Genomic DNA, 11796 nt, shown 5'->3' on the forward strand with positions numbered 1-11796 from the left:
TCGGCTCGCCCGTGTTCCCGGCCCGCCGCCTAGTCTGCATTGCACCCAACCCCGATGCTTGTCCCTACGGGTGGTGGGTCCACAGGGTGGCTGCTCCATGTTGTTTCTTGGGGCTGAGCCCAACCGGGCCCCATGGGCAAAGGCCTGGCCACCAGACGCTTGCCCGCGAGCTCCACTCCCAGGTCTGGTTCCAGTAGGGTGCCTGGTTTCCATGATCCGGGCGAGGTGGCTGAACTCTGTGTGCTGCTGTTCATCGGGGGGCTTTGATATTCTAATTTAATATAAAATAGACCAAAGACAACATATCAAATGTTGAAATGGAAATTTAATTGTTTTATGAAAATGATTTGCTCATTTTGAATCTGATATCAGCAACACATCTCTATAAAGTTGTTCCAGGATCATGTTCACCACTGAGCTGCATCACCTCTTCTTTTAAGAATCTGGAAATGATTTTAATTCTGTTTATAATCGGTTCCTTTGCCTGTTTTATTTGTAGGAAGATGTTAGACAAAATGGCTAAAGAACAACAAACACACGAGAAGGCTCAACGAGAACGTGAGAAGATTCAACAGCAACGAGAACGTGAGAAGATTCAACAGCAACGAGAACGTGAGAAGATTCAACAGCAACGAGAACGTGAGAAGATTCAACAGCAACGAGAACATGAAAAGATTCAACGGCAACGAGAACGTGAAAAGATGCAACGAGAACGTGAATTTGAACTTGTGATGATTCAACGTCTTCGAGAACTTGAGGAAAAGCCTCCCAGAGTGAAAAACAATCAGCAAAATCATGACAAGGACCACGGACGCTTCTTGAGTTCGACTCCAGCTCAGGAGGACAAAGGAAACCAGGACCATGATGCTAAACCTCAGACAAATCAAACAGATGAAAACAGACGCAACGGTGATCAATCGAGGCGGAGCAACAGCCAGAAGGAGAAAGAAAGAGACCAAAGTGAACAGAGTGGAGGTGGGCAACAGGGAGGAGGTGGGCAACAGGGAGGAGGTGATCAGGGAGATCAGGGGAGGGATAGTGAGGATGAAGATAGAGACCAGACTGATGAAGAAAAGGATAGTGAGGATGAGGAAAGCAGCGAGGAGACTGAGCAAACCTCTGCAGAAGATGTGAGGGCCGCGTTGCTCAATGTTCGGTCCATGAACAACAAGCCAACAAAAGTCTCTAACCTCATAACCCGGACCAAAAGGGATGTGTTTCTCACAACAGAGACGTGGTTACGAAAGGACACTGGAGATCCAGTCCTTCGTAAAGCTACGCCAGAAGACTTCAGAGCCTATCATTGGGCGAGGGACAGTAGAGGGGGAGGGGCCGCCATTCAGCACACAGATGAGTTGCAGGGAGAACAAACTCGTTTTACTGAGCCAACAACCTTTGAATATGTCGCCACAGCTCTGAACCGTGAGGGGTGGGATGAACCTATCCTTTTCATTAGTTTGTACCACCGACATGCAACAACGTCAACACAATTCGGTAACTTCATGGATGAGTTGCAAGATCTCTTGGATTGCCAACGCTACACAAGGGTCATCTTGGCCGGCGATTTCAATATCTGGCTTGATGTTGAAGGAAATCGCTTCACTAAAAGATTTATGGAATTCTTAAAGAAAAATGCCTTGGGTCTGCATGTACTGGAGGCAACATACCGGTCTGGTCACTTTCTGGACCAAGTCTTCAGCATCAATGTTGAAGTTTTTGATGTCTTTGTACGGAACGACGAAATATCAGATCATTTCACCGTATATTTCACCATAAGGCCGGTGTCAAAAGATAAGAAGAAAAAAACTAAAGCAGATGTGGATCAAGACGAGCATGCAAAACATTTCAGAAAGAGGGAACCGTAAAAAAAAAAAGTGACAGGTTCAAGAGGATAGGTTTTCTAATCTTATCAAATTAATTCTAATTTGTTTAAAATATTTAGAAATGTCCAACAGGGGAAACATCGTCAAGCGTCCTACACGGAGAGGCTGCAGCTCTATCAACAAGATGATCCACTTGTATGAAATTGAATTAGATACAAATGGAATCACTTCCTTAAATAAAATAGTCACACGGAAGAGTGTTTTGAGTAAATATTTTTAAATTAAATTGATTCATTTAAAACGACACACTTTTCCTGCTGCTGATCTGTTAAATTGGTAGGATCAATTTGTATTTGATTTTTATTGATAGATCTTTCGTGGAATTTTGATTGATTCAATTTATTAAATTTAGGTGGTCTGAGAACAGACACCGCCTCTATGGGATGTTAAGAGACACGATGTTTCTAGAAAGAAGAGCTGCACCATCCAAAATAGGATGAATGCTGTCGCTCCGGATCAGACCAGGTTTTCCCCAGAAAGTGTTCCACTTGTCAGTGAAGGCCACACCGTGAGCTGAACACGCCCTCGACAGGCCGCGTGATGAAGGCCCTCTCCGGAGGGCCGGTTCTGGTACCACCAGGCGACCACAGAGGAGCGTGCTCTGCAGAAACAGCTTCCATTGACTGTTCACACTTCATCTGAACTGGCAATAAAACACACCTGAAAGATGGAAAACAAGAGGCAGCAGTTTCCTCCTCAGCCCACGACAGCATGTTGTTCCTCTGAAAAGGGAACTTTTATTATTAATCATTCATATTTTTTTTTGTATCATTATGGAAGAAGGTTTATAACTGAATCCACTTTTTGTCCATGTTCACTTTTACTTGTTTGTGTTTACGTTCTATAATCTGCTGATTTGTTGACTAAAACTGACCGAAGCTTCCGGCTCTGCTCATCTCCGAACGGCGCCGTTCCAAACGGCAGGGTTAAAACTGAAATTGTACATTTAACTAACGTTAAACTTTATATTGTTCACTTTAAACAATAATATCAGCTGTTCTCTTTATAACTGGAACGATGAAATATTTGATTGCAATCTGTTCAAATAAATTCAGCCCGACGAGAAGCTCAGTTGACATTGATAATCCTGAAGTGTGTGAATGTGAACCTGAAATAAACAAGGTGTCAGCTGTTTGATTTGTGTGTCCGACTGTTGGTGTAAAGACAAACAGCCTCAGGACGATGTTTGTTCCCAACACGCTCCCGGCGGACTTCCTCCTGCGATCCTGATCTCTACGATAAACTGGGTCAGTGTGTTCAGGTGGGTCGAGAGCTGAGAGTATAAAACCCGGACCAACAGTTGGTTTTCTCAGAGACACGAGACGAGATGAGCAACAGGTGCGTCTGTCTTCACATCAGACTCCATCTTTTATTTCTCTTAATGGATTCTGAAGCGTCTGCAGGTGTTTCAGCTCCACTGAACCCAACCGGTCCGAATGTAGAAAAATATTCTGTCATCAGGCTCTAATGCATCAATGTTCATTCAGTTCACTTCATTCTGCTGCTAGGGTTAGGGTTAGGTGAAGGGGACTGATCCTCCCATCCAACTGACTGGATGAGAGTGAATGCACGGTCTCCCACCCCAGCCCCCTCCCCTCAAATCCCGTGCTTTTGGTTAGGGTTTCCTTTGTCCATGTGGCCAGGGGACAGTCCTGTCCTCCATGGCGACGGACGAGGATCCCGTTTGGGCTTATAATCCTTGTTCATGGTAAGTATATATACATATTTTTGGGTAATTTTTGGGGGTGATCGATCCCTATATAAAAAAAAATAAAAAAATAAAAAGAGACTAACTTGTCTTGAAAAAAAATTGACCTATTTGTCCTACATTCTTGTGCCTGTCACAATGTTTCAACTTCTTTTAGTCTTCAGGCGTCGGCACGAAAAAAATAAAATAAAAGTGGTCTCTGAGTCTTTTTTTGCTTGCTGGGCAGGTCCTCTTGTCCTTTTTCAGCAAATAAAATTTGTGAGGAGGGAACAGGGGTTGGTTGCTTCTGCATCTGCTCCTTTTGTGGAGTCTCCCTGTCCTGCGGGGGCGGGCCTTGTGGAGCATTTTGTCCATTGGCCGTTTTCCCTGCCTGTCTTTGAGAATCTGTAATTTATGCAGTTACGAGGTGACCAGCTTTTGGAGGAGTCCTTGCTCTACTCCGTGCTTTTTGCCTTTTTCGTAATGCTTACAGTTTGTGATAATGTTCCCTAATTAAATGGACCACTGTTTGTGTTTTTTGTAAATATAGGGATCTGTTTTAAATATTCCTGATTCATGTGTGCATGTTAGTGTGTCACAGACACAGGAGCTGACTTGCAGCTAAATGTAGGAGCATCAGATTAAGCCTTTAGATTTGATAGTTATTGAAGCTGTAGCCCACAGACGATGAGGACCTTCATCACCTGGAAGACTTAGAGCAGGGGTGTCAAACATAGGATCCGGCCCGCCAGGGGGTCCAGCTCGGCTTGCCGGATGACTTTGCTAATTGTGAAAATTACAGAAAGACATAAATTCCATTTCTATGAGAATATGGAGGTTTATGAGTACAAACATTTTGTAAAAAATGTTTTAATCGATCCAGTAATTGCTTCAAAAACAGCGTAAATGCGATTTCTGCTCCGGAGGCAGCAGCGCTCATTGCCACAGGCAGCAGCGCTCGCTGCTAGGGAATCTGTAGAGGAGAGCCGGGGCAGATAAACAGTGGGCTGATGTCTGAGTTTTTGGTCTTTATGTTTCTAGTTTATTGTAGAAAGACCTTAAAACAGGGTTTATCATCCAAAAACCTTCACCAATGATTTAAACATAGAGAAATATTGTCGTTATGAATGCGTTATTATGCTATGAATTTACTGGTCTGGCCCACTTGAGGTGAAAGTGGGCAGTATGTGGCCCCTTAACTAAAATGAGTTTGACACCCCTGACTTAGAGGATGAAGGAAAATGTTTAATTTTCTGTGACATATAGGGTTGGTAACCATAAATAAAATGTCAGATCCTCACCCTAACAGGGTTATGTTTTTCAAACATTTAAATTCCATCAGATCCTGTTTCCACTGTAAACGTCTCCATTTGAGAGCAGAAAAGAGCTGTAGTTTGTGAGTAGTGTGGATGGGCAGATACCAGTCTAGCACTAGGACCCAGACAGGAAGGGAGGATTGTCTATTTATTGAGGCAGGAAGCTCACCTGGGCCTCTTTCCTGCACACCTGAGCTCAAGCTGAGGCCTGCCTTGGTTTGGTGGTGATTTTGTTGGGCTCCCTTTGTTTTAAAAGATTTGTTGAACAACATGGTTTTTTAGTAGTGAAGAAATATAAAGATGAACTTTGTCTTTTATCTCTTTAGACCAAATAAAATCAACTATTCTTTTTAACATATTAACTCACTCTTTTTTTGTAAATATTCTCCAGGCAACTGCATGTTCTAAACTGAGGGGTTGGGCTTTGTTTCAGGCTTGTAAATGATTTGATTTTGTTTGCAAAGTTCAATTTTTTTCTATGAATAGATTTTATTTATTTATTTAGGCAGATACTTTAGAGAAACCAGCCACTGTTGTTTTTTCCCCCATCATTTGTTAGGTTTTAGTTTGTAAAGAAATGAAATGGAAAAAACAGCCCAAAGTATTTTGCATTAAAACAGTGTGGCTGTGTTTGGGCTGCCAGGGAGAAGGAAATGGTTCCAGTCTTGATTCATGTCTTGTGTGAATTTGTTTAAGTTAGTTTATTTTGTAGTGCTGTTAAATGGTTTGGTTTAGCTCCAGTGAATTTGTTTGCAGTGATGATTATTTGTTGTACATGTCATTTGCCACCAGCCTCCTTGACTGCAGTTTGGACCCACATTATTGATTAGTTTGGTTGTTAATTTCAGTTTGATTTTATTTTTGTATTAAACAGTTATTTCAAGCCCTTTATCATTCCCGGTGTTTAGTTTTATCATCCAGTCAACTGGATTGTCTACATCAGTCTGAAGTTCCAGTTTATTGTGGCTCCTGTCTATTATCACCTGGTCACAGTAGCAAAAGCCTTCAGAAGTAATTCCTCCACAGGTCTTCCATCCCAGGTGAAAATACGGTGACTTGTGTCAAAGGTGTGTGACTGGTTAGAAGTCACTTGTGTTGCTCATTGTGTGTTAATGGCAGCAGCAGCAGTCTGTTCTCTCTGAAGTTGTTGTAGTGCTGCTTGGTTGTGGTGGTTGTCTGGATGGATGGATTGATGGATTGATGGATTGATTGATTGATTGATTTGAGCTTGAACTTTCTCCATTAGGCAGCTCAGCTCACAAACAAGCCATTTTTGACTGTAATATGTCATGGGTATGTTCCTGCTCTGGACAACAGTGCTGGCTGAAAGTTGGAGTGAAACAAGCAACATGTAAGAACTGCTCCACTGATTATATGTTTAAAGGTCATCTTCATATGTAAAAGTGGGAAGTCCCCAAAGTTCACTCTATATAGATGAGTTTTGAAGATAAATTGTAATCCATCCACTCACAGTCATTACACAATGACATCATCCTTTCTACAGCTAACTATGGTTGCACATGACTTTAGCATAACCTGCTTTCCAACCCTGTGATTATGTAATGCTTAATAAGAGTTACTATAGAATTAGTGTTAGCATTGGGCTAGCGACCTTTATGCAGATTCATTTTGACTGAAACATACCTGATACATAAATACATACTTAAAGCACACAAGTATTTATCACTTGGACATATTTACTGGTTTGTGAATGCACACATTTAAGATGGACACAGTGAAACTGTAGTAACCCTCCCCCCTCCTGCTCTGATTGGTTGATTGATTCAGTCCGTATAATGAGATCTCTCCTGAAAACATGGAAACTGTCAACGTTGTTATTCTCTTGTTTTTTCATTGTCTGTCTGCCTGCCTGCCTGTCTGTCTGTCTGTCTGCTCATGTCTTTGGCTGCTAGCTTGTTGAGCAACACTGTAAACTCTTCACTGACGTCACTGAGTAACTCACACGTGCTGTGATCATAAGATGATAGACATCATTAATAATATCAATCTGGTACTTTACTATATTGTTCAAATTAATCATTCATGAAACAGCACATGAACACATGAAACATGTTTTCTGTTAAAGTAATTGTTGTGAAGGTTTAGTTTGCGACAGAACTTACAAAAAAGAGTTATAAGTTTATTGTTGAATTTCAAAAAGATTGTATTCTGTTTAATGATTTGTATATTATATGTCCCGCTGCCCACCCCCCCAACAGACCGGACCGGACCGAACCAACAACAGAGTTTCATCATGACTGAGTCCATTCAGTTTGATATAAACTGAAAGGAAACACATGTCATTTATAGCACTGTTCAGTCATGTCCTTATCACCCGTGGCGCTTGTTTTATTTCACATCTCCAGAAAGACACAAATACAAGCTTAATAATGGAAAATATTACTACTGCTTGCTCTCATACTTTTTATCAACGCCTAAGTAACGTTGAAGTGGAACTAAATACTCATGAACATGGGAAATATACCTTTTGAGTTCATCCAATCAGAGACCACGATCATCCACACAGTACTCAACCGGCGTTTGCTGCACTCTGGTGGACACAGTGGAGAACTACAGGAGCTGTGAAACCTGCTTTCTCAATTCCTGGGTTGTAGTTGCTATGTTCGGTGCTGCTTCTCTCCCCTGAACACTGTTTATCTGCAATCATGTAAAACAGACATTTTTAACTGATATTAATAAGCTCAAAAATTAAATGCTCAAAGTGATCAAGTGTCCTACTGTTCTCTGGTGACTGCGAACCTGTCGTGTGATTAGTGTTTTTTCATTGGTTGGTTGAGGTGTCAATGTGTTGCTAGCCAGACTTCTTGATTGTGGAACCTATCAGGATGTTCGAGGGGCGGAGCGGAGAAATACAAGCCGACACACGGAGGGGAAGCTGGGACAGAGACATTGGAAGGACCACAAAAAGGTTATTCTTGTCATTAGTTCAAGTCAGATAAATACTTTTGTACACATCTATGGTTCGTTAATATAACAAAGTCCACCATGTTGATCGAAGGAAAGCATTTAAGTGCCGCTGAGTTCTTTGCCATGTGAGTGTACTATTGTGCTAATGAGCGCGTGGCTTCACCATCTGGGAGAAGACAGCTGGAGTGCATGGCGGGAAATCACATGTAGTTCGTACTCAATATTACAGATGGACACAAACGCTGGATGTCTTTTCTCGGAAGATTGGGACCGACACCAACTGTGAGTACTCACTGCACGTTTTCTTTGGGGTCATGCTCTCATGCTGTTAGCGGGTAGCAAAAAATTTCCCCTCGGGGATTAATAAAGTATATACCTACCTACCTAGCTGTTAGCTGTCATGCAGGTGGAGCGTTAGCGTGTTTAGCGGGTTAGGGTTAGTTAGGGGTTAGGGTTAGGGGTTAGGGTTAGGGGTTAGGGTTAGGGGGTTAGGGTTAGGGTTAACAAACTGATCCCCCCCTCCGAATGAACGGTGGAGCACGGGCCTTCCTCCAGGTAGGTCTCCCAGTCCAACCCCATTTCTTCCTGTCTTGCATTTCGCGGCCTGAATCTGTATGAGGCCTGGCCTGGGGACGGCCTCGTCCTCTCCGGTGGCTGACCAGGGTCCAACCGCGTTGATCTGCGCTCATACTTTTTCAGGAAGGTTAAAAATCAAATAAAAAACAAAATTCCGAAAAGAAAAGAAAACAAAGCAAAATAAAAGTATTGTGCCTGTCGCGACGTTTCGACTGCTGTGAGTCTTCTTCAGGCAAAGGCACAGTAAAACAAAAAATAAAGAAATCAAAAAGTATACTTACCTGTTGGCTGTGAGGTCTGTTACCATGCTCAGCTCAACGGAGAAGATGTTTTGAATCCTGTGAGTCTTCAGGCAGAGGCACAGTAAAACAAAAAAATCAAAAAATCAAAAATCTAAGAAGTAAAAGTCTTAAAAATCTTTCTTGTTGGCTGTGAGGTCTGTTCCTGTGCTCAGCTCAATGGAGATTTTTGGAGAGAAGGGTTAGGGTTAGGGTTAGGGGTTAGGGTTAGGGGTTAGGGTTAGGTGAAGTATTCTGATCCTCCCGTCCGAATAAACGGGCGAGAGTAGATGCACGGTCCATCCTCCGGCAGGACTCCCACCCCAACCCCTCTCTCCCATATTCCGTGTTTTTAATTTGGGCTCATTTGTCCCTGTTCAATGTTGGTTCCTCTCTGATTTTTTTTTGTCTTTTTTGCTTTTTTGTTACAGGAGGAGACAGATCCCTGCATGAAAAAAAATAAGAAGAAAAAATAAAAATAAAAAGTGACTAGATTGTCATTAGAAAAAAAATAAAAATGTGACCGGTTTGTTCTGTGCCTGTCGCAACGTTTCGACCTGTTTGGTCTTCATCAGGCGTAGGCACGAAAGAAAAATAAAATAAAAGAAAAGAAAAGTGGTCCCCTCGCGGTCTACGAGTGTTTTTTTGCTTTGCTGAGCAGCTCCTTCTTGCTCTGTGTCAGCAGACCGAATGAAGACAGGGGGGCTTCTGCCTCTGCTCCTATTTATGGAGTCTCCCTGTCGTGTGGGGGCGTGGCTTCTGGAGCTTCCTTCCCATTGGCTGTTATCCCCGCGCAGCGGTTTGCCCCATGAAATGTCACAGTCCACGGCTTTGCTCTGTCTTATGGGTTTTTTTATATCCTTCGGATCGGTTTTGCCTTCCCTTTTTGGGTCCCCCGGCTTAGTCCTGTGGATTTCTTTTTCCCTCTGACTCTGCTTTGCCTGATGGACTGTTTGTCTGTCGACCGTACCTTTCCGCGCGGGGGCCTGGCTTTTTGGAGCTTCTATTCCTTTGGCCATTTTTCATACCTCCCCATTTTAGTCCTCGTAACTTCTCCAATGTGTTACGGTATCCAAATATATTTTCAAATTCAATGGACCACTGTTTCTGTTGTTTTTTTTTAAATATAGGGATCTGATTTTTATTTTAAAAAAAATTATTATATCCCGTATTAGGGTTAGGGGCCAAATTATTCCGTATTATGGTTAGGGGCCAAATTATCCCGTATTAGGGTTAGGGGCCAAATTAAATTATCCCGTGTTAGGGTTAGGGGCCAAATTATCCCGTGTTAGGGTTAGGGGCCAAATTATCCCGTGTTAGGGTTAGGGCCAAAGTCCCCTAGGTTAGGGCCAAAGTCCCCTGGGTTAGGGTTAGGGCCAAATTATCCCGTGTTAGGGTTAGGGGCCAAATTATCCCGTGTTAGGGTTAGGGCCCAAGTCCCCTAGGTTAGGGTTAGGGCCAAATTATCCCGGGTTAGGGGTTAGGGGTTAGGGTTAACAAACTGATCCCCCCCTCCGAATGAACGGTGGGAAGGTGGAGCACGGGCCTTCCTCCAGGTAGGTCTCCCAGTCCAACCCCATTTCTTCCTGTCTTGCATTTCGCGGCCTGAATCGGTATGAGGCCTGGCCTGGGGACGGTCCCGTCCTCTCCGGTGGCTGACCAGGGTCCAACCGCGTTGATCTGCGCTCATACTTTTTCAGGTAAGAGGGTTAAAAATCAAATAAAAACAAAATTCCAAAAAGAAAAGAAAACAAAGCAAAAGAAAAGTATTGTGCCTGTCGCGACGTTTCGACTGCTGTGAGTCTTCTTCAGGCAAAGGCACAGTAAAACAAAAAATAAAGAAATCAAAAAGTATACTTACCTGTTGGCTGTGAGGTCTGTTACCATGCTCAGCTCAACGGAGAAGATGTTTTGAATCCTGTGAGTCTTCAGGCAGAGGCACAGTAAAACAAAAAAATCAAAAAATCTAAAATCTAAGAAGTAAAAGTCTTAAAAATCTTTCTTGTTGGCTGTGAGGTCTGTTCCTGTGCTCAGCTCAATGGAGATTTTTGGAGAGGTTAGGGTTAGGGTTAGGGTTTAGGGTTTAGGGTTTAGGGTTAGGGTTGGTTAGGGTTAGGGTTAGGGTTAGGGGTTAGGGTTAGGGTTAGTTAGGGTTAGGGTTAGGGTTAGGGTTTAGGGTTAGGGTTAGGGTTAGGGGTTAGGGGTTAGGGTTGGGTTAGGGTTAGGGTGCAGGGAACTGATCCCCCCCTCCGAATGAACGGTGGGAAGGTGAAGCACGGGCCCTCAACCAGGTAGGTCTCCCAGTCCAAAATCACTCCCCGCTGTCTTGTACTTCACAGCTGGTAAGGAGGGTCCAAACTAAAAATAAAAAAATAAAAAACGAAAAAACAAAACAAAAGAAAAGAAAAAAGCAAAAAGCAAAAACTCTAAATGTTTTTGCAAGCTAATGTGCCTGTCGCGACGTTTCGACTTTTTTAAGTCTTCTTCAGGCAATTGGCACATGAAAATAAAAAGACTAAACTAAAAAAGATATCAACAAGATAAAAAACTCATACTTACCTGTTGGCCGTGAGGTCTGTTCCCTTGTTCAGCTCAACGGAGTATGGAGAGAAGGGGCCAGTCTCCCACAGCTTGCAGTGGCGGGCCCAGACATTTTGGCTCAGCGCCCAGGCTGTTGAGAGGGCTCTTCTGGCTGCTTCTCCCTCTGTCTGCAGGGGCGGGGGCCCAGACAGTTTGGCCAAGTGCCCAGGCTGGTAAGAGGGCACTTCTTTTCCTTTTACCAGGCACAAGCATGGAAGAAGAATAAAAAGAATTAAAAAAATAAAAAGTGGCTCCTGAGTGGTTATTTAAAAAAAATTAAAAAAAATTAAACCAAATGTGGACAGGGGTGGCGTCCGCCTCTGCTCCAGCCCATGGAGTCTCCCTGTCCTGTGGGCGCGTGGCTTCTGGGGTGTCCCTCCCAGTGGCTGTCCACCCTGCGCAGCGGTTTGTCCCCAGGAACTTCCAAGTCCATGGCTTTGCTGGTCTTTTGGGTACCTTTATCCATCCATCGGCCCGGGTTCGCCCCCTCCTTTTGGGGGGTCTTATTCCTCTGCGGCCCTGTGGATCTTCCTGTCCCTTTGACCTTG

This window comes from Embiotoca jacksoni, unplaced genomic scaffold (assembly GCF_022577435.1).
Source record: "Embiotoca jacksoni isolate LCO1_2020_lvr unplaced genomic scaffold, fEmbJac1.0.p SCAF_88, whole genome shotgun sequence".
Classification (NCBI taxonomy): Eukaryota; Metazoa; Chordata; class Actinopteri; family Embiotocidae; genus Embiotoca; species Embiotoca jacksoni.